Source organism: Octopus sinensis, linkage group LG4, assembly GCF_006345805.1.
Source record: "Octopus sinensis linkage group LG4, ASM634580v1, whole genome shotgun sequence".
Lineage (NCBI taxonomy): Eukaryota > Metazoa > Mollusca > Cephalopoda > Octopoda > Octopodidae > Octopus > Octopus sinensis.
This window is the reverse complement of record NC_043000.1, coordinates 110,427,428-110,447,480: the sequence shown is the minus strand read 5'-3', so window position 1 is coordinate 110,447,480 and position 20,053 is coordinate 110,427,428. Positions and strand designations below refer to the sequence as shown.

The window sequence follows — 20,053 nt, the reverse complement described above, 5'->3', positions numbered from 1 at the left end:
AGAGAGAAGAGAGAGAGAGAGAGAGAGAGAGAGAGAGAGAGAGAGAGAGAGAGAGAGAGAAAGAGGTGGGTAGGGGCTCAGCTTGAAAGCAAAGCTAAAACTCTAGAAGTCACAACAAATTCAATCTCAGAATCGCACAGAATTTTCCCTGACGAACGAACAATTAACCTGAACATAGAAAACTGAATCCCAAATACTGAGATTCGGTTCCAAAATCAGAAAATACTTCAGCCTCCAATAATTGCCAATCCTCGACAAAGTTCAGATGCAAACTAAGATGGAGTACTGCTTCATTTTTGACCGGTAAAGGTGTTCTACCATTGCTATACACACCCACAGACATTCTCGGTCACATTTAGTTAAACCTTTTCCGGTCCAAAGCATTTCCATAGCTTCTACCTTTTGCTTGCCACCGCATATTTACTTCGAGTAAGCTCAAGAATTTTCCCCCAAGCATTAAATATATTAACACTGGATTAACCCTTTGCTTGTCAAAAGCATTTTCATAAATCTGTCCTTAGCCTTCATGCATCTTTTCAGAGTTTTGGTCAGCCCCTTTTTTCATACGTTTGATTTATATATTATTTTCCTTTCATAAGTTACTCGGTAGTTGAAAAAATATTACGAATGAATATCATATATGAAGCACGAACAGCGGGAAAATATGTCCTGTAAGTCACAAGTGACACACAGGACAGGTAAAAGATTAAAGGTCACCCGACTGATTGACATCAGGTCATTGACCATCACACACCAGCCTTTATTGCATAAACACGATGTCCCTCCTCTCCATACATCTAACATGGCCTCTGCTCTTCGGAGCTCGCTGCTCTCGTGTTACTTCCTCTCATGCCCTCCTTACTCATTCCCCCTCGTCATCCATATTGCACCCATCATTTCCAAGCCCTGCATTAATTACCAATCTTTCTGATGAGGAAGTGAAGAAGAGGTGACAATCATTCTCGCCCCTTCGTCAACATAAAGTCAACTCTCCAGAATTCCTTTTCTGTACAGATTTGGGGGGAGGGGGAGGCGGTATTTATTTCTCAGCAGCCGTCAGCTTCAAGAAGAGAGACTCTGGACTACCTGCGAAGGTTATGGGCATGGGCCTTTCCTCGGGACCAAACCCCAAAATTAATAACTAATACAAAAGACGAGAAAAGGCAGCTCTCATGACATTTTTCAAGGTCACTGAGATAATAAAGTGTTATTTATTGGGGGGAGTTTCGAATGCTAGAGCGAAATATTTTTAAAATGGTCCCCAACGCATTGTCCAGAGGGAAAATATGGTGAGGGGAAGATGGGCAGAATCTTTAAATGGAGATCCTTGTTTTAGGTGTCAGATTCATGGAAGAGCAAGCCTGCCTCCTCAAAGTCATGGAAAATCAATGCATCTGCCTCCTTGGCGGGGAATTGAAACCCGGTCTCCCGCTTACTACTGAGGATGACACTAATCTACTACATATGTGGGAAATTCTGTTTGTGAGTGTGTTTGTGGAGTTGTTAGCTAACTCCTCTTACATCACTTTATCGATTTTGATGAATCTTGACACGTGAGTAGAACTCATGTCTGGAAACCTCATGACATACTCAGATTGTTGAAAAAAAATCGATTACAGGGCCCCTGGAAGGGATCCTTATATATAGCCAAGGGAAATAACCTATTCAGTTTCCTAAATTATTTGATAAAAATGAAATTGAGTATGCTTATTTCTTAGCATTTGAACTGTTAGAATTATTTTCGCAATTTATCCAGTACAACCCTTAAACAAGTAAATAGTATTTTCCTAAACAATAGATCCACTTATTTCGGTTAGTGACGTATTCACGAATATACCAACACTAGCGCCCCTGAGGGTAATATTCTCTGGAAACGCACGAAAGCTCTTTTCAGAGTTATTTACTTTGAATTGTTATTATCTCATATGTGATTAGCTTGTTATTACGTAACGTGTTTAGCAATTTTAGTATACATACCTTATTAGTGTTTCTTCCTTTGTTCTATATACTCTGGGAACGCATTAAAACTCTTTTCGGGTTACTTTACTTGAATTCTTACTATCGGGTAACTAATTTCATGCTATTACATAAATTACTTCACAACTTGAGTATTCATAACTTATTGGGATTTCCTAAAAACAAGATCCTGTGTAAGACAGTTCGATATTCTCTGTACATGCACAAAAACCGTTTTAAGGGCTACATAATTTGTATTGTTATTGGATTAGCGAAACAATTATGAGAATGAAACCTAGGGATAAGCCCCACTTTCCCTGGAATTCCGGGGTACGTCAGCTAGTGTATACAAATAAGCATGTTATAGGGACATTTTTTAATGGATTACTCTCTGACCCTTTCCACAGTCTCTGAGACAGAAGGAAGGAAGAGCAAAAGTTATACAATGGAGCGAGTACTCAGTCCGAATCCTTACAACAGTGTGGATTACCCATGGGCCAAATGGTGGTGTTAAGTAAACTGACGGATTAAGTCCGTCACCCTAAAACAAATCAGGCCCCTAACACAGGATTGCTTACAGTTTCTTTAAAATTTCTTTCCTCTAAGCGCAGCCATGGCTGAATGGTTAAGAAGCTCACTTTGCAACCACGTGATATTGGGTTTAGTCACGTGGTGCGGCACATTGGGCACACCAGTACGGGAATGAAATTTGCGTACAGGGTACAAACCCAGGTCCAAAATATCTTACAAAAACGGACGATTTTTTTTTTTCAACCTTATTATCAAAACAAACATAAATGGCGGCGAGCTAGCAGAATCGTTCGCTTTCCGAACCAAAAATGCTTTGCGGCATTTCGTCCGTCTTTACGTTCTGAGTTCAAAATTCCGTCCTGGTCGACTTCTGGAGGTCGATAAAATTAGTTCCAATTGATTACTGCGATAGATCTAATCGACTTAGCCCCCTCCCCGAAATTGCGAGCCTTGTGCCGAAATCTGAAACCAAATGCAAAACAAACACACGAATAATAATCCTTTCTACTTCGGGGCCAAAGCATGAAATTCTCGGGGGGAGAGTAAATCGATTACATCGATTCCGGTCCTTGACTCTTACTATCATTGATCCCCCGAAAGGATGAAAGGTAAAGTCGACCTCGGCGGAATTTGAACTCAGAACGTAAAGACAGACGAAATGCCGCTAAGCATTTTGTCCGGCGTGCTAACCTTTCTGCCAACTCATCGCCTTAAACGCAGGCACCTTTTTCTTTTATTTTTTATCTTTCACTTGTTTCAGTCATTAGACTGCGGCCATGCTGGGGCACCACATTGAAGGATTTTTAGTATCCTTTTTTTTTTGTTTGTTTGTTAAGACTGGTACTCATTCTATCAGTCTCTCCGCCGAATCACTAGGTTATAGCGACGTAAATACACCAACATCGGTTGTCAAGCGGTGGCGGGGGACAAACACCCACGCAAATATATATATATATATATATATATAGAGAGAGAGAGAGAGAGAGAGAGAGAGAGAGGGAGAGAGAGAGAGAGAGACAGAGAGAGAGAGACAGAGAGAGACAGAGACAGACAGACAGACAGACAGACAGACAGACAGAGAGAAGACAGAGACAGGGACAGAGAGAGACAGAAAGAAACACAGAGAGAGAGAGAGAGAGAGACATAATAAGGGTGGTTGCCTTGTTCCCAATTTTACAACCGAAAGGCAGAAATATATACATTTCTACAATGACTGCGGGCAGTAGTCAGCACCCGTATTGCTAGAAATAAGGGTATTTCAAACATTATGGGTTTTTGCCTAGTACTCTGAGTCACTTTAGTGACGTAGACAGATAGATAGATAGATAGATAGATAGATAGATAGATAGATAGATAGATAGATAGATAGATAGATAGATAGATAGATAGATAGATAGATAGATATGTGTATATATACAAACATATATATATATATACGACAGGTTTCTTTCAGTTTCCGTCTACCAAATCCACTCACAAGGCTTTGGTCGGCCAGAGGCTATAGTAAAAGACACTTGCCCAAGGTGCCATGTAGTGGGACTGAACCCGGAACCAAGTGGTTGGGAAGCAAGCTACTTACCACACAGCCATTAATTATATTTGTACATCGACCGAATCATAGAAATCCTTTAATGGAATGGTAATGTCTCAAATCATTCCAAAAACGTTTCTGCGTTCGTTTGTTTTGATGCTGAAGTTTATTAGGAGAATGTTGAATGCGTTTTCATTGCATCGGGGTGCGCTTGTATCTGTTGTTCCCGAGTAATATGCTTGGGCAAATTTCTTCTGTAGCCCTGGGCCGACCAATGCATTGTGATGGAATTTGCTAAGAGTACCGGCTGAACTCCTCCTCTTTGCGATCCCACCACTGCTCAAAGTTGTGCTGAATCAGGACTGCCCAGGGGTTAAACAACAACAACAACAGCAAACTTTACTAAAAAGTTGTAAGAATATACATCCATAACAGAAAAAAAGCTAGTTTCCACGAAAATACTATTGTTACTACTACTACTACTACTACTACTACTACTACTACTACTACTACTACTACTACTACGTAATTCAGATCTTTACCTGACAGCAGGTTTTAGTGTTGTCTGTCTGTCTGCCTGTCTGTGCGTCTGAAATGATTCATAGTTCAGGTATGCAACCGGTGCAAGCCTCCCACCCACCCACCTACACACCCACCACCCCACCCACCCACCACTGCCACCAACCCATAACACCTCTCGAAAAAAACACGAACGTAGATTATTTACCTGTACCATACATAAATGCGTGAGTGCGTATATACGTCTGTCTGTATGTGCGTATGTGTACACACACACACACACACACATGTATATATATATATATATATATATACATATATATATGTGTGTATACAGGTACACACAAACATATACCTAACAACTAACCAGCCCCACCCCTCCGTCCGTCACTCACCCCCTACCTTAATAAACCTGCCTAACATACCTATCTCCCCCTCTCTCCATTACCTAACCAACTTTCTCCCCTTCTCTCTCTCTCTCTCTCTCTCTCTCTCTCTCTATCTATCTATCTATCTATCTATCTCCCTCTACATTCATCAACATACCTCACCTACCTGCTATGCAAGCTCTGCAAAAGCAGGCCTCCGTTTCCCTTCCAGCAAAGTAATACCGCCTCCACCATATCCACCACCACCACCACCAATCTTCTATCCTCCTCGTCTCTTTCTCTCTTTCAATCTCTCTCTCTCTTGCCCCTGTACCTCTATCCTCTCGCTCTCTCTCTCTCTCTCTCTCTCTCTCTCTCTCTCTCTCTCTCCCTCTCTCTTTCTCACACACACACACACACACGCTCTCGCCTTCATATTTTCTTTTACTTCACAGAAGGTGTTCCTCTTTACCTATATACAAACACACACACACATAAACACACATACATACACACATACAAACACTCGCACAGATATACATAAACACACACACACACACTTTCACAAGCCCATTGATACACGCATACACGCACAAATGCACGCATACACACACATTTTCATAAACATTGTCTATTTCATGCAAGTAAAATAAAACTGAATATGGATCCCCGTCGCTTTCGACGACGAGTACTTGAGTTACACACACACATAAACACACATGCGTACACACATTCATGGGCGCACGCATACAAACACTCACACAGATATACATATACACACACGCACACACGAGTACATAAACACACACACGCGCATTCAGAAGCCCATTGATACACACAAGCACGCACAAATGCACACATAGACGCATACACACACATTTTCATAAACACATTGTCTATTTCATGCAAGATAAAACTGAATATGGATCTCCGTCGCTTTCGACGACGAGTACTTGAGTTGTTCGATCAACATGTGTACCCTTAGTGTAATTCGCATATATATATATATATGTGTGTGTGTGTGTGTGTGTGTGTGTGTGTGTGGTGTGTGTGTGTGTGTGTGTGTGTGCATGCATACATGGGCTTCTTTCAGTTTCCGTCAACCAAAATCCAGTCACGGCACGTTATACGTCAATTACTTTAGCATGCCGGGCAAAAGGCTTAACGGCATTTCGTGCAGCTTTACGCTTTGAGTTCAAATTTCGCAGAGGTCGACTTTGCCTTTCTTTTTTTTCGGGGTCAATAAAATAAGTACGAATTGAAGACCGGTATCGATGTAGTCCACTTGCCACCCTTGCCCTCCCACCAAAATCTTGCTGGCCTTAAGTCACAATTTCAAGCCAATAAATTAATCACTTTACATTTATGTCTGTTGTCTTCCTCTGCGGGACTGATGTCTAATTTTTTTTCCACACATTTCCCCTACGGGGTTGAGTCCGTTGCTAAGTTTTGAACCTTGAACTTGTATGTGTTTTGTCATTTTCGGCCTCGGTCCCTCTTGGTTTTACGTTTCTCTCTGATTTATAGATTTTTATCAATTTAATTTATTGTCATTATTTCTATTATTAGTACAGAAGACCTTCTTCTTCTTCTCCTCCTCCTCCTCCTCTTCCTCTTCCTTCTCCCTCTCCTCCTTCTCCTCCTCACCAGGATTAATTATCGCTGCTATAAATAAAACCTCATTCATTGCCCTCCAGTCTTATGGCTGTCGTAATTCCCCGTTCAATGAATGTCTTTTTTACCGCCGAAAAAAATGTGTAGGAAGAACTGATATGTCAGAGCAAAACGGTATTCCGCAACGTCAACGTTAATGAACTGGGTTCGATTCCTGACCAAGGTGGCGAGTTGCATCTCTGAGCAACACACATCATGTCACATTGCTTCAGCTTACTCTTCTGAAAATGCGAATTAGCCCCTGTCTTATCCTCGGTTTCACACCCATGATGTTCTGCTGGGTTAAAGGCGCTGGCGACTACATAGGCACCTGGAAAAATTTGCGAAAGCACGGTACAGGTTACAAAGTAGTACTAGCTTGCAAGTGACGTTTAAAAGGACATATTGGTGCGTGTATATATTTATGTACGTATATGTATGTGCGTATGTGTACATATACATATATATATATATATATGATTGATTGATTGATTGATTGATTCTAGTTTCAGCTTATGAGCTGTGGCCATGCTGGGGCACCGCCATTTGGTCTTGCTACTTGGTTTCACTTCACGAAAGCTTTCTAGCAACTGCCATTTGGTGCATGAGAGAGTTCGATGCAGCTGCCCTCATCTGCCCCTCCTGCCGTGAAGTTGGTTCATCTGGGACACCTGACAGGAAGAGATCCAGCTTCATTTTAAAGACATCTGCATCCACCCCATGCAGGTCTCTCAGGTTCTTCGGGAGGATATTGAAGAGCTGTGGGCCTCGGAAGCCCAGGCTATCACAGAATCTTGTCCTACATCTTGATGGCAAGTTTGGAGTCTTAGGCACCACGCAGTGGCGCCCAGGATCTTCCAGATGTATATTATGGCATATATTTCCCGCCTACGCTCCAGGGAATATAGTTTTAATCTCTTGAGTCTTTCCCAGTAGCTTACATTCTGCATAGAGGCTATCTTCTTCGTGTAGCTACGTTGGATCGCCTCGAGCTCTGTGATCAACTTGACACTGGATGGTGACCATAACTGAGAGGCAGTAGTCAAAGTGGCTTAGGACAAGTGTCCTCCAGGGACCATCATGGTTCTTGTTCTCTTGTTCTAAAGGTTCTGAGGATCCATCCGGCCAGTCGTCTACATTCATTGCCAATTTAGTAACATGTACACGAAAGGTCGCGTCATCACTCATGTAAATACCTAGGTCACGCACTGATTGTGCCTCTGGGATTGCTTATTCCTCCGGGTCCAGTGTATTCATTGGGTATTGCATTTAGTTTTGCATGCTGATAGTATAGAGCTTGAAACTTTTCAGCATTGAACTGCATGCTATTCTTTTCGGCCCACTTGTATATTTTGTCCAGCTCACATTGCAGGTGTTTAGTGTCCTCAGGGTTCTGTATTGCCTGTGAAACTTTTGTAATCTGCATAACTTGTGATCGTGGCTCTCTGCGTGGCTGAGGGCATGTCTGAGAGGGCCATTATGAACAGTAGTGGTCCCAGAACAGTGCCCTGGGAACACCGCTCACTATTTGCGTGTTAATGGAAGTGGCCCCATTGGCTACTACCACCTGACTCTATCTTCAGAAAGTCATGAAGCCATTCTCCAGTTTTCCAACTATGTTGAGATCACGCAGTTTGTGACATATTATTCCATGATCGACTTATCAAAGGCCTTTGCAAAGTCGAGATATATCACTTCCACATTTGCGTGGTTGAGCAGGCCGTTTCAGCACCCAGTCATAGTGTTGTAGGAGCTGAGTTAAACAGCTTCTCCCTGGTCGGAAACCATGTGGGTGTCGGGCAGCAAGTCATTCTCTTCAAGGAAGGTGATCAGCTTCCTTCTGACTATTCGTTCCATGACCTTGCTGATGTGTGAGGTCAGAGAGATAGGTCTATAGTTCTTGGCTTCCGCTCTGCTACCTCCTTTATGAATGGGGCATATTTTACCTTCCTTCAGTTTTCTTGGAAGTTTGCCAGCTGCAAGGAAGCTCTGAAAGAGGAACTGCAGTGGTCTTGCTAGGACTCTCTTATATATATATATAGGGAGAATTCCCCCAAAAAAACAAAAGACGAAGACAGGTGGTGTAGACAACAAACAGATGTGTTAGTTTAACGCTTGGAAAGTGAAAAAGTCTTTAATGTTTCGAGCCTACGCTCTTCCACAGGGATAGAAATAAAGTATTGAGAAATAAGATATATCCATATATATATATATATATATATATATATATATATATATATATATATAATATATATATAATATATACGTGTGTGTGTATGCGTATGTGACCGCGCGTACATATATCCGCGCACACAGTCCGCAGCATGTTTCACAAGCATGCACACGTGATTCAAATGAGTATCGCTTCTTTCCTTGTTTCTTTTCTCGTTTCTTGCTTCTTTGATAAAGGTTTCACCTGAAACGCCAATCTTCTTTTCCTTTTCCACTTTTTTTGTGTCCAGTTCCTTGTCCACAATATTGCTAATTAATTTCTTTTGTTTGTTTTTGTTTGTAAGTTAACATTTTGTCCTTCATTTTTGTCGACCTGCTGTAACCTCTCGCGCTGTCCATCTGTCCGTCTCTCCTTCTCTATTATTTGTCCTATTTCACACACACACAAATATACATATACATATTTTCTATTTTCTATTTTTTCGCCCTTTTTATTTCTGTGTTCCTTTCCGTCGAAGAGCGTAGGCTCGAAACATAAAAGACTTTCTCAGTTCCCGAGCGTTAAACTAATACATCTGTTTGTTGTTTACATACCCGTCTTCGTCTTTTGTTTTTTGGGGTTTTTTTTGTGTAAATTCTCAAATATATATGTGTGTGTGTGTGTGTGTGTGTGTGTGTGTGTGCGCGCGCATATATTATATATATATATATATATATATATATAAATGTATATATACTTTATTTTAAAAACAGCAAAAATATCACAAAAACCGTTTGTTACTCAGAGTTTCACGTTCCCGTTTGTCGGACAGTTTTCTAAACAAAACTGTCCGACGAACGGGAACGTGAAACTCTGAGAGTAACAGTTTTCGTGATATTTTTGTTGCTTTTTAATAAAGCATATTACTCTACCTCTGGTATTCGAGTACTATTTTTTCACCTTGTTCCGCATTTATGTGCTTACTCTGGTATATATATAATATATATATATATATATATATATATAATATATATATATATATATATATTATATATATATATATATATGTATGTATGTATGTGTTATGTATGTATGTGTGTGTGTGTGTATGTGTATATATATGTAATATATAATATATAATATATAATATATCCACACACACAAAGTATGGGGGTTTAGTTTACAGGTTATCTAAACGATTAGGTACGCTGGGTAAATGCTGTAACGGATTCCTGGGGCTCCAATATTATAGCCGAGATGGTAGTTATGGACCCATTGCAGATTTCCGATGCAACGGATATATAATAATTAAACAGGTCGTCAAACATTAAGACGAGGCAAACCTCTCAAGTTATATACAATATTATTATAGGAAGAAATTAAAAATCTTACATCTGTTTCTGTGATATCCTCGAGTATGGCATATTCAGTCATCAGAGACAAATAGGATAAAAAATTGACTCCCTTCCTCTATGTTGTCATCTTATTAATATATATTATTTTCATTTTCCATAGTTTCCCCCCTTATTTGATTCTGATGGCGGAATATCCCATACTCGGGGATATCACAGAAACAGCTGTGTAAGATTTTGAATTTCTTCCTATATTGTATACAACTTTGAATGTTTGCCTTGCCTTAATGTTTTACGTCCCGTTTAACAAATATATATATATATATATATGTATATATTAATATATAATATATATATATATATATATATATATATATATATATATAACGGTTAAGTAATATATTCACACATAACAAAGTAATATTAAGGGTATATACCATAATGGCTCTATCAGGCGCGTAATTTGATTTATACATACATTTAACGAACGACATCTCTCAGCATTTAAAACCCGCCCCCGTGAGAAAGAATTACTATTAATATAAAATAATGGGAATAAATTGAATAACAAAAATAAATAATACCGATAGACAAAAAATAAAGAAATAAAAAGAAATTGATTTTGGAAACGATAACAAAAGACTCACAATCATACAATTGAAAAAGTCACAATACAATAGAGCTGCAGGTCCGAAGTTAAAAATGAGGAAAAAAAATGTAGATTCTCTCACACTGACAAAAGAGCAGCAGGTGAAAACACGATAGAATTACTTCGTATATTAAACAGACATGGATAAAGTTGAATGTAAGAGAGAAGTGAAACAAATAGCAGTAAACAAAGAGAGGGAATGTGAGCCTGTGTGTGTGAGAGGGAGAGAGAGAAAGAGAGAGAGAAAGAAAGAAAGAATACACACCACCACCACTAAACTATGATTATGAAATAAAACTTGCCAATAGCTGATTTACAACGGATGGAGTTAGATTGGACAAGCGACGAGGTGACAGAAGGGCGACGAAACGTTTTGCCATCGATTTGTCCCGCGAGCATTCTGCCATCGCGTCCCGCAATTCCACCGCTGTGATGGCACTTTCTCAGCGCTCTGCCTCTCTTGTCGGGAGTCGTGGTAGGTTGTGCAGATAGGCACTGAAGTCCACCTTGCGTTCTCGCTCGCCACTCGCCCCGAACAGTCGGACAAAATGCTGTTGACAGACCTCACACATTTTACTTGGCTCGAGTAATTCGCGCGCCTGTTCATCTACCAGAGACCGAATGGTGGCTTTGTTGCCCTGTTGCACCTCAGCCACCCGGGCCTCTCGGGCGGCTCCAACACCTTCAGTCTTTAGAGCACGCATCCTAGCCTTGACAGCACGCTCTTCGTGTTTGGCGTTGATGTGTTGGTCGAGGGCCAACCTCGCCACCAAAACCTCGGATGCGATGCCACTTCTAATCGCCTCTTTTAACTTCTTAACTAGGTCACTCTCTACTCTGTTTCTATCTATGGTTAGTGCTTTGTTATACATAATCACTTCTGCTTTTATTGCTCCCTTGAGGGCAAGCCACTATTTGTTGTTGATGATGGCTCCCATCAAAGCCCTCTTTACTAGCTTGCTAATTCGATCTCTGAAAACCTGTCTTGATGGGAAAGAGGCATTTAGTTTCCAGTACCTGGGACTCTGCCTATGTGTCTTATCTAAGTCTAGCGTACACGTTACAAGTTTGTGATACGTGTAGCTGACTATGTAGAATTGTGGACACCCTACGCTAACTGTATCTACTGTCCTACACAGTATCCTATCTAGATACGATCTCGACGACCCGATGCTGTTGCTCAATGTCCACGTTGGCGCATTCGGGTGGTCGAGTCGGTACCTGTCAGACAATTGAAAGCGTCTGAGCAGGACTCTGAGGCATTTGCATCCCCGTCTACTCCTATCTCTGCCCACGTAGTCTAGATGCGTTTCAAAGATAGATAGATAGATAGATAGATAGATATAGATAGATAGATAGATAGATAGATAGATAGATAGAATAGATAGATAAATATAAGACAGACAGACGACAGACAGACAGACAGCAGACAGGCAGACAGATAGATGATAGATAGATAGATAGATAGATAGATAGATAGATAGATAGATAGAAGACAGTAGATAGATAGATAGATAGATAGATAGATAGATAGATAGATAGATAGATAGATAGATAGATAGATAGATAGATAGATAGATAGATAGACAGACAGACAGATCTACAGACAGACAGACAGACAGACAGAGACACAGAGAGAGATAATTGATTTTGCGTTGTTCGTCTACACGTCTTCTTTTTTTTTTTCTTCTCATTGTAAAACTTGAAGATCGAAACGGAAATCAATGATTGTTGAAATGAAAAATTAATTCGCGCCGCATCATAAAATACAAGTCTATTAATCTCCATTTCTGTATCATGCGTCACACACCGCATTTAATGGCATAAAGGACGCACCGGTGTATCAAATGCACCCCAATTTCAGCAGCGAATATTGAGGAAGAAAGATTTTTAGCGTATTAAAGGATTTATTATAGGCGTGACTTAGTAAATAGGACCCGGGATGATGTTTCGAGAGTGCGTATTATATACACCAAGTATGTTATTTTAAAATGGTTTTAATATTATTTATCAACCATGATATGTTAATTACGCGTACACATTTTTACACAGATACACACGCACATACACACACACACACACACACACACACACACACACACATACACACACACGCACCTACGCACACATAATCTAAAATGTGAGTTGCAAATACAAACCTAGTCACTCTCTCTCTCTCTCTCTCTCTCTCTCTCTCTCTCTCTCTCTCTCTCTCTCTCTCTCTCTCTGCATAAGTGTGTGTCATGGTGTTCGGGTGTATGCGTACGTGTGTGTGTGTGTGTGCATAAATATACATATGTGTATGTGTGTATGTGTGTGTGTGTGTGTGTGTGTGTGTGTGTGTGTGTGTATGTGTGTGTGTGTGTGTATTAACTCCAAAATCTCCATTTTCTTCTTTCCTTTGCATGAATATAACCTACAGTTCATATTCAAACCTATTATTTTAAAGAAATCAATTTCCCCCAAAATATTAGGTATTCTTTGGATGACACCATCCCTTCAAGAGGCTAACTTCTAAATGAATTCCATATATATATATGGTGTGGGTGTGTGTTGTGTGTGTGTGTGTGTATGTGTGTGTGTGTGTGTATCTATATATAATACACACACATATATGTATACGTGTATATATATATATATTATATATATATATATATATAATATATATATATATATATATATAATATATTATATATATATATACACATATACATATATGTATGTGCACTTGTATGTATGTATGCATTTATGTATGTATGTATGTGTGCGTGTACGTCGTGTACTTGTATTAATATGTGTGGTACATGTGCGTGTATGTGTGTGTATGCGTGTATGCGTGTGCCTGGGTCTAAATCGACGTCTTTCATTGGTGCCGGAGACCATTACGTCATCACTCCTTCTGGCCACGCCTCTTGCCCTGCACACTCTGTACTCCATGGTCGAGCATGATTCGCCATCTGCTGCAACCTGATCGTCTGCCAACTTTTTGCCGGTTGTCACCTCAGCATTTTTTTGCTTTTCTTCTTGCATTTCATTTTCCGTTGTTTTTTTTTTAAACAGAATTCCTCCTTTAGATAATGACCATTTTCAGTACTAAATGATCTAAATTTGATTATATTCATCAATTAAAATTTCCTGGTTCACTACATCAAATATGCCAAAGTTCGTAGTTCTACCCTCCATTAACCAATCTCTCTATTTTCGCACTTCAACTGATGGATAGTCGTGGCACCAAGACATAACATCTTCACCACATTACTTGCTTCCGTTCTCTTCACATCAAACATCATATCGCCACCAATCTACTTCCTTCTCCGCCTCCACCACCAACAACAACAACAACAAAAACAATACACCGCCCTAACACCACCACCACCCCCATGCAATCTCTCACCATTTCTTCAGCCGCCAGAATACAGCGCTACAAAATCCACTGACGTAGGTAAAAATCTCTCACCTGATTTCTCTGCGATTCCTTCAAGAATTAATTCCAGTGTTATCTTCTATCCATTATCTTCTACTTACTTTAGTCGTTCGACCGAGGCCATGCTGGGGCATCGCCTTGAAGAGTTTTAGTCAAACAAATAAATTCCAGTACTTATGCGATGATGTTTTCAAAGTTTGGTAACTTATTGGCTCTTAAGCCGAACTTCTAAGTTAGGGAACGTAAACAAACCAGCACACGTTGTCAAGGACTGAGTGCAAGTGATAAACACAGACACTTAGATACACACATTGACACATACGCACGCACGCACGTACAAGTAGATGTTAATGTTCATTTTTAAGTCGAAGCATAATAAAAGCAAATTTACTATTAAACTGTAAGATAAGTCATTACATTCTGTAGAGTAAAAAAGTATCATACTCTTACAAGACGAGTGATGAATGCTAATATGCTAAAACTTCAAAGTTACTGTCGTCACTCTTCTTGTAAAAGTACTATATATAATATATATATATAATATAATATATATATATATATATATATATATATATATATATATATAAGTATCGGGTATGTACCTAGTAGTTAGCCAGTGAAGCACGTTCGCAGCCTATGTCTACCTGACGCCTTCCGTGGTATTTTGACAATTGACACTGTATCTACCTCATGAATTCCTCAGTGTACGTTCGGTATATTACAAATGATAGAGACAGAACATGGAATATGCGAGAAACTTTATTACCCACAACGATCGTTTCGACCCACCCTGCATCGATCCCTCACTGGTAGGGTACTGTACAACTGGTTGCGGTGCATTCCTCGGTGCAGAAGTGATTCGTCAGGTGAATTTTTCAAGGGTCATCTCGTCTACACATAAACTTAGTAACCGTTTATAACATTGCAACGGAATCTGTCACACGCCAAGGGCTAACACTTAAGGTCACTAACAACATGCTGTATCAAAACCGAGCGAAATAGAGTTTATCTAACGAGATACTCCTTGAAAAATCACCTAATGAGACACTTTGGCGCCGGGGGATGTATCACAACCAGTTGTACATTACCCCATCAACGAGGGATCGATGCAAGATGGGACGAAACGATCGTTATGAGCAATAATACGTTTTTCGTACATTCCATTTTCCGACTCTATCATTTGTTTTATATATGTAAGGGTTTGTGCAGCCCTCTCCGTTATAATTGTGATTTATTCATAATTATACACACTTCCCTTATGTTTGGCCATTGATATATTCGTAAATAATTAACAATTGTTTATGTTATATCCTTCGTGATGTATTCTTAGGTTCCTTATCAATTATTTAATTTTTCACTCATATCCGATTTATCGCCATGACTCTATATTAACAGTAGTAAGAACAGCTCTATATTAACAGTAACATGTAGCAACAACAACAACAACAACCGACTGAAAGGAGAGCCTTCGGAGATATTCATCCAACATTACTTGTTTAACTGGCAACGTTATTGGAACCGTTAGAATGGTTTACTCTGAGATATTGTCAAGAAGCCAAGTGACGTCACATCCATCTTTCTGTCAATCTTGGGTTTATTATGATGACGTCAAAGAGAGAAACAACCACCTGCCGCCCATTTCAGCACGAATAAAAACATACATTTTATTATTATTATTATTATTATTATTATTATTATTATTATTATTATTATTATTATTATTACTCTTGCTGTTGTTTTTCAGTTTTATTGGATGTTTATTTTATTATCTTTTTCTATTTATTGGTTTATATATCTACTTCATCGTCGTCGTTGATTTTGTTGTTTTTGTTGTTGTTCTTCAACATTTTCGTTATAAACAAAGACTTACAAACAGCGCCCCCACTCGGAAAGTGTTCCTTCCCTGTTTATATAAACTCTCTCAGGTGATGCCTCTATTTATGATAACAAACTGTTGCTGTGGTTGTTGCTGTGGTTCTTTATCGCTAAATCAGGATTGAAGGGTTCAGGTCACGGCCATTTTCAGGGTCTCCTAGGAAGGTGGGGGCGAACAAGAGAGTATTCTTATATCGGGTACCTGCGCTAAATGCTTGAAACGGAGTGGACTCCCTTAAATGCACCCAAGATGCAAAGTTAAACTGGGTGTCAGATTAAGTTATCGCCAGTGTAGGTCGCGGCGGGAAAGGAAGTAGAAAGCAAAGAGTCGCATCAAATGCTGCAAAGCCAACCCTGATGGGAAAGACCTTTTACGGTAAGTATTATGGAAGAAAAAGAAGAAAATATGCCTAAATCGGGTATCTGGGCTAAATACTTGCAACAGAGTAGACTTCCCTGAAGATCCCCGAGGCCCGGGTGGTGATGTTAAATCGGGTGACGGAATATGTTTCACAGCCATCTAGGCCAGGGCGGGATTTGAACTCAGAACGTGAAGAGCCGTAACAAATATTGCGTGGTTAAGCCTGAAGGAGCAGATCCTTTATTAAATACACTCCAACTGTGACCCTTCTCACTTCAAGGTGGAATGTTGGTCAACGTTATCTTGTGTATTCTTTCGTCAACATGTGGTTGCTATTTATAGCAGATCGATCGATCATAGTGTTCCCCCAATGAAATAGTTGATCAATATGTATATCCTGTGTTCATCAATAATTGAAACTTGAGCTATTTGTTAGAAGTGATTCACGAGACAGAGATCAATAATCGACTGATAGACAGCTGTCACAACTGACGTCATTCGGCATTTTACATTTCCTGTTAAATTGCGAGGACAGGATGTTTTTCTGAGTCACTAGGTCATAAAGACGCGCCCGCACGCACACACACACACACACACACAATGCACGACTGAGGATTATCGATCAAATAATCATTCACTCTCGGATGTATTTTGAAGTTTTCAATTCGAAGTGACCAGACATAACTTTTTTGAATTTTCAATTTCTATCTATCTACCTATTTGGCTATCTATCTATCTATCTATCTATCTATTTATCTATCTATCTATCTATCTATCTATCTATCTATCTATCTATCTATCTATCTATCTATCTATCTATCTATCTCTCTATCTATCTCTATGTCTCTTTATTTATTTCTATGTCTCTCTCTCTCAATCTATCTATCTATCTATCTATCTATCTATCTATCTAACTATCCTACACTCTCTCTCAAAATAGACAGTCATCACCGCCTGATGGTTATTACACAAAGACTATTTCCGTATGACACCATGTAAATGTCCTTCAAGTTTCTGATAACATATTTTAATACATTGGTCATCAAAAAGCTAGACAGACATACTTATATGGTAAAGAAGTTGTACCATTGAGCTCACTGACAACTTCAATGAGTTTAATGTGATCATTAAGCCATTCAAATCTGGCAGCATACCCGATCCAAAGTAACTTTCCTGCTTCTGACGTCCCACTCGAGCAGCGAAACACGAACGTCTGGGCTGGATTTGAGTCATTCTGGTTTTTAGCTTAGCTGATATATCCCATCTGTGCACATATGGCCACAGATGTTAGCAGTAGTTCGCCAACTGAAATGGTTGATCTTGGCCATTGACACTTTGTAGTCTGATAAACCATCCGCTTAGTAGTTAGCGGTATTCGACATTGATTCAACAAGATTCATCTGCTGGGATTACTCACATCTCCCAGGCTACATCTCATGATTCCATCGCATCATGCCTCCAGTGATTACATGCTTTTTGACTCATAGTTATGGACTTGACAGATGTTACTTACTACTCCGGGTCAGAGTAGATCTGGGGACAATAGTGACTACAAAGTAACTCCATGCTCCTCAAAACTTTGGAGCAGCCGAACCAGGGTAAACCGCCGTAAGAAATCTAAAGTCATACTCAGGACAGTAGGAAAATCTGTCTGTTTCGGTGTTATCGTAGCTCAGTGAATCATAAAGTGCAATTTATGAGATTGAGGATGAGTGACAAGTTTACTGAAAAGCTATAAAACAGAAATACGTCCATACTTGTCTCTTTGTGTTTTAACAAAAACATAATTCCGACGAATCGTAGGTTTGGTTGTATGGTTATGAAGTCCGCTTTGCAGCCATTTAATGTTAGTTTCTGTCTTAATGCGTGGCACCATGTGTAAGTGTCTTCTACTATAACCCCAAGCAGGGCAATGCCTCCTCAGTAAATTTTGGGGATAGAAACCTGTGCGCAAGCCCATAGTATACGTACATGTGTTGTGTGTGTGTGTGTGTGTGTGTGTGTGTGTGCTCAAAGTGCTGCACAATCAGACTGAAGTGAAAACCACGATATAAGGAAAGAAGCTTCCTAACCTATGTACAGGCGCGTACGCATATATACATCCATATACATACATATATATATATATATATATTATATATATAATATATATATATATATATATATATATATTATATATATATATTATATATATATATATATACATATATATACACATATATATATGTGTGTGTATGTATATGTGTATGTAAATATAAGTGTGTGTGTGTGTGCGTGTGTGTACTGACTGACGTCAGTTGTGACAGCTGTCTATCAGTCGATGATTGATCTCGTGAATCACTTCTAACAAATACCTCAAGTTTCAATTATCGATGAACACAGGATATACATATTGATCAACTATTTCATTGGGGGAACACTATGATCGATCGATCTGCTATAAATAGCAACCACATGTTGACGAAAGAATACACAGGATAACGTTGACCAACATTCCACCTTGAAGTGAGGAGGGTCACAGTTGGAGTGTATTTAATAGAGGGTATGCCCCTTCAGGCTTAACCATGCAATATTTATTCCGGCTCTTCACGTTCTGAGTTCAAATCCCGCCCTGGACTAGCTGGCTGTGGGACCTAAACCGTCTCCCGATTTAACATCGCCACCCGGGCCTCGGGGATCTTCAGGGAAGTCTACTCTGTTGCAAGTATTTAGCCCAGATACCCAATTTGAGCATATTTTCTTCTTTTTCTTCCATAATACTTGCCGTAAAGGGTCTTTCCCATCAGGGTTGGCTTTGCAGCATTTGATGCGACTCTTTACTTTCTACTTCCTTTCTCGTCGCGACCTACACTGGTAATAACTTAATCTGACACCCAGTTTAACCTTGCATCTTGGGTGTATTTAAGGGAGTCCACTCCGTTTCAAGCATTCAGCGCAGGTACCCGATATAAGAATACTCTTTTGTTGCCCCCCCCCCTGGCTTGGAGATCCTGAAAATGGCCGTGACCTGAACCCTTCAATCCTGATTTAGCGATAAAGAACCACAGCAACAACCACAGCAACAGTTTGTTATCATAAATAGAGGCATCGCCTGAGAGAGTTTATATAAACAGGGAAGGAACACTTTCCGAGTGGGGGCGCTGTTTGTAAGTCTTTGTTTATAACGAAAATGTTGAAGAACAACAACAAAAACAACAAAATCAACGACGACGACGACGACGACGATGAAGTAGATATATAAACCAATAAATAGAAAAAGATAATAAAATAAACATCCAATAAAACTGAAAAACAACAGCAAGAGTAATAATAATAATAATAATAATAATAATAATAATAATAATAATAATAATAATAATAATAATAATAATAATAATAATAATAAAATGTATGTTTTTATTCGTGCTGAAATGGGCAGCAGGTGGTTGTTTCTCTCTTTGACGTCATCATAATAAACCCAAGATTGACAGAAAGATGGATGTGACGTCACTTGGCTTCTTGACAATATCTCAGAGTAAACCATTCTAACGGCGCCAATAACGTTGCCAGTTAAACAAGTAATGTTGGATGAATATCTCCGAAGGCTCTCCTTTCAGTCGGTTGTTGTTGTTGTTATTGTTGTTGTTGCTACATGTTACTGTTAATATAGAGCTGTTCTTCAGCGGAAGAAACGAAGATGATT

At 39.5% G+C, this 20,053-nt stretch overlaps 1 pseudogene; it reads right to left on the bottom strand.

Moving 5' to 3' along the window:
• The window catches only part of LOC115210553, an 86,608-nt pseudogene extending 72,403 nt beyond the window's left edge, over nucleotides 1-14,205 (bottom strand).
• Between the last annotated feature and the right edge of the window lie 5,848 nt (nucleotides 14,206-20,053).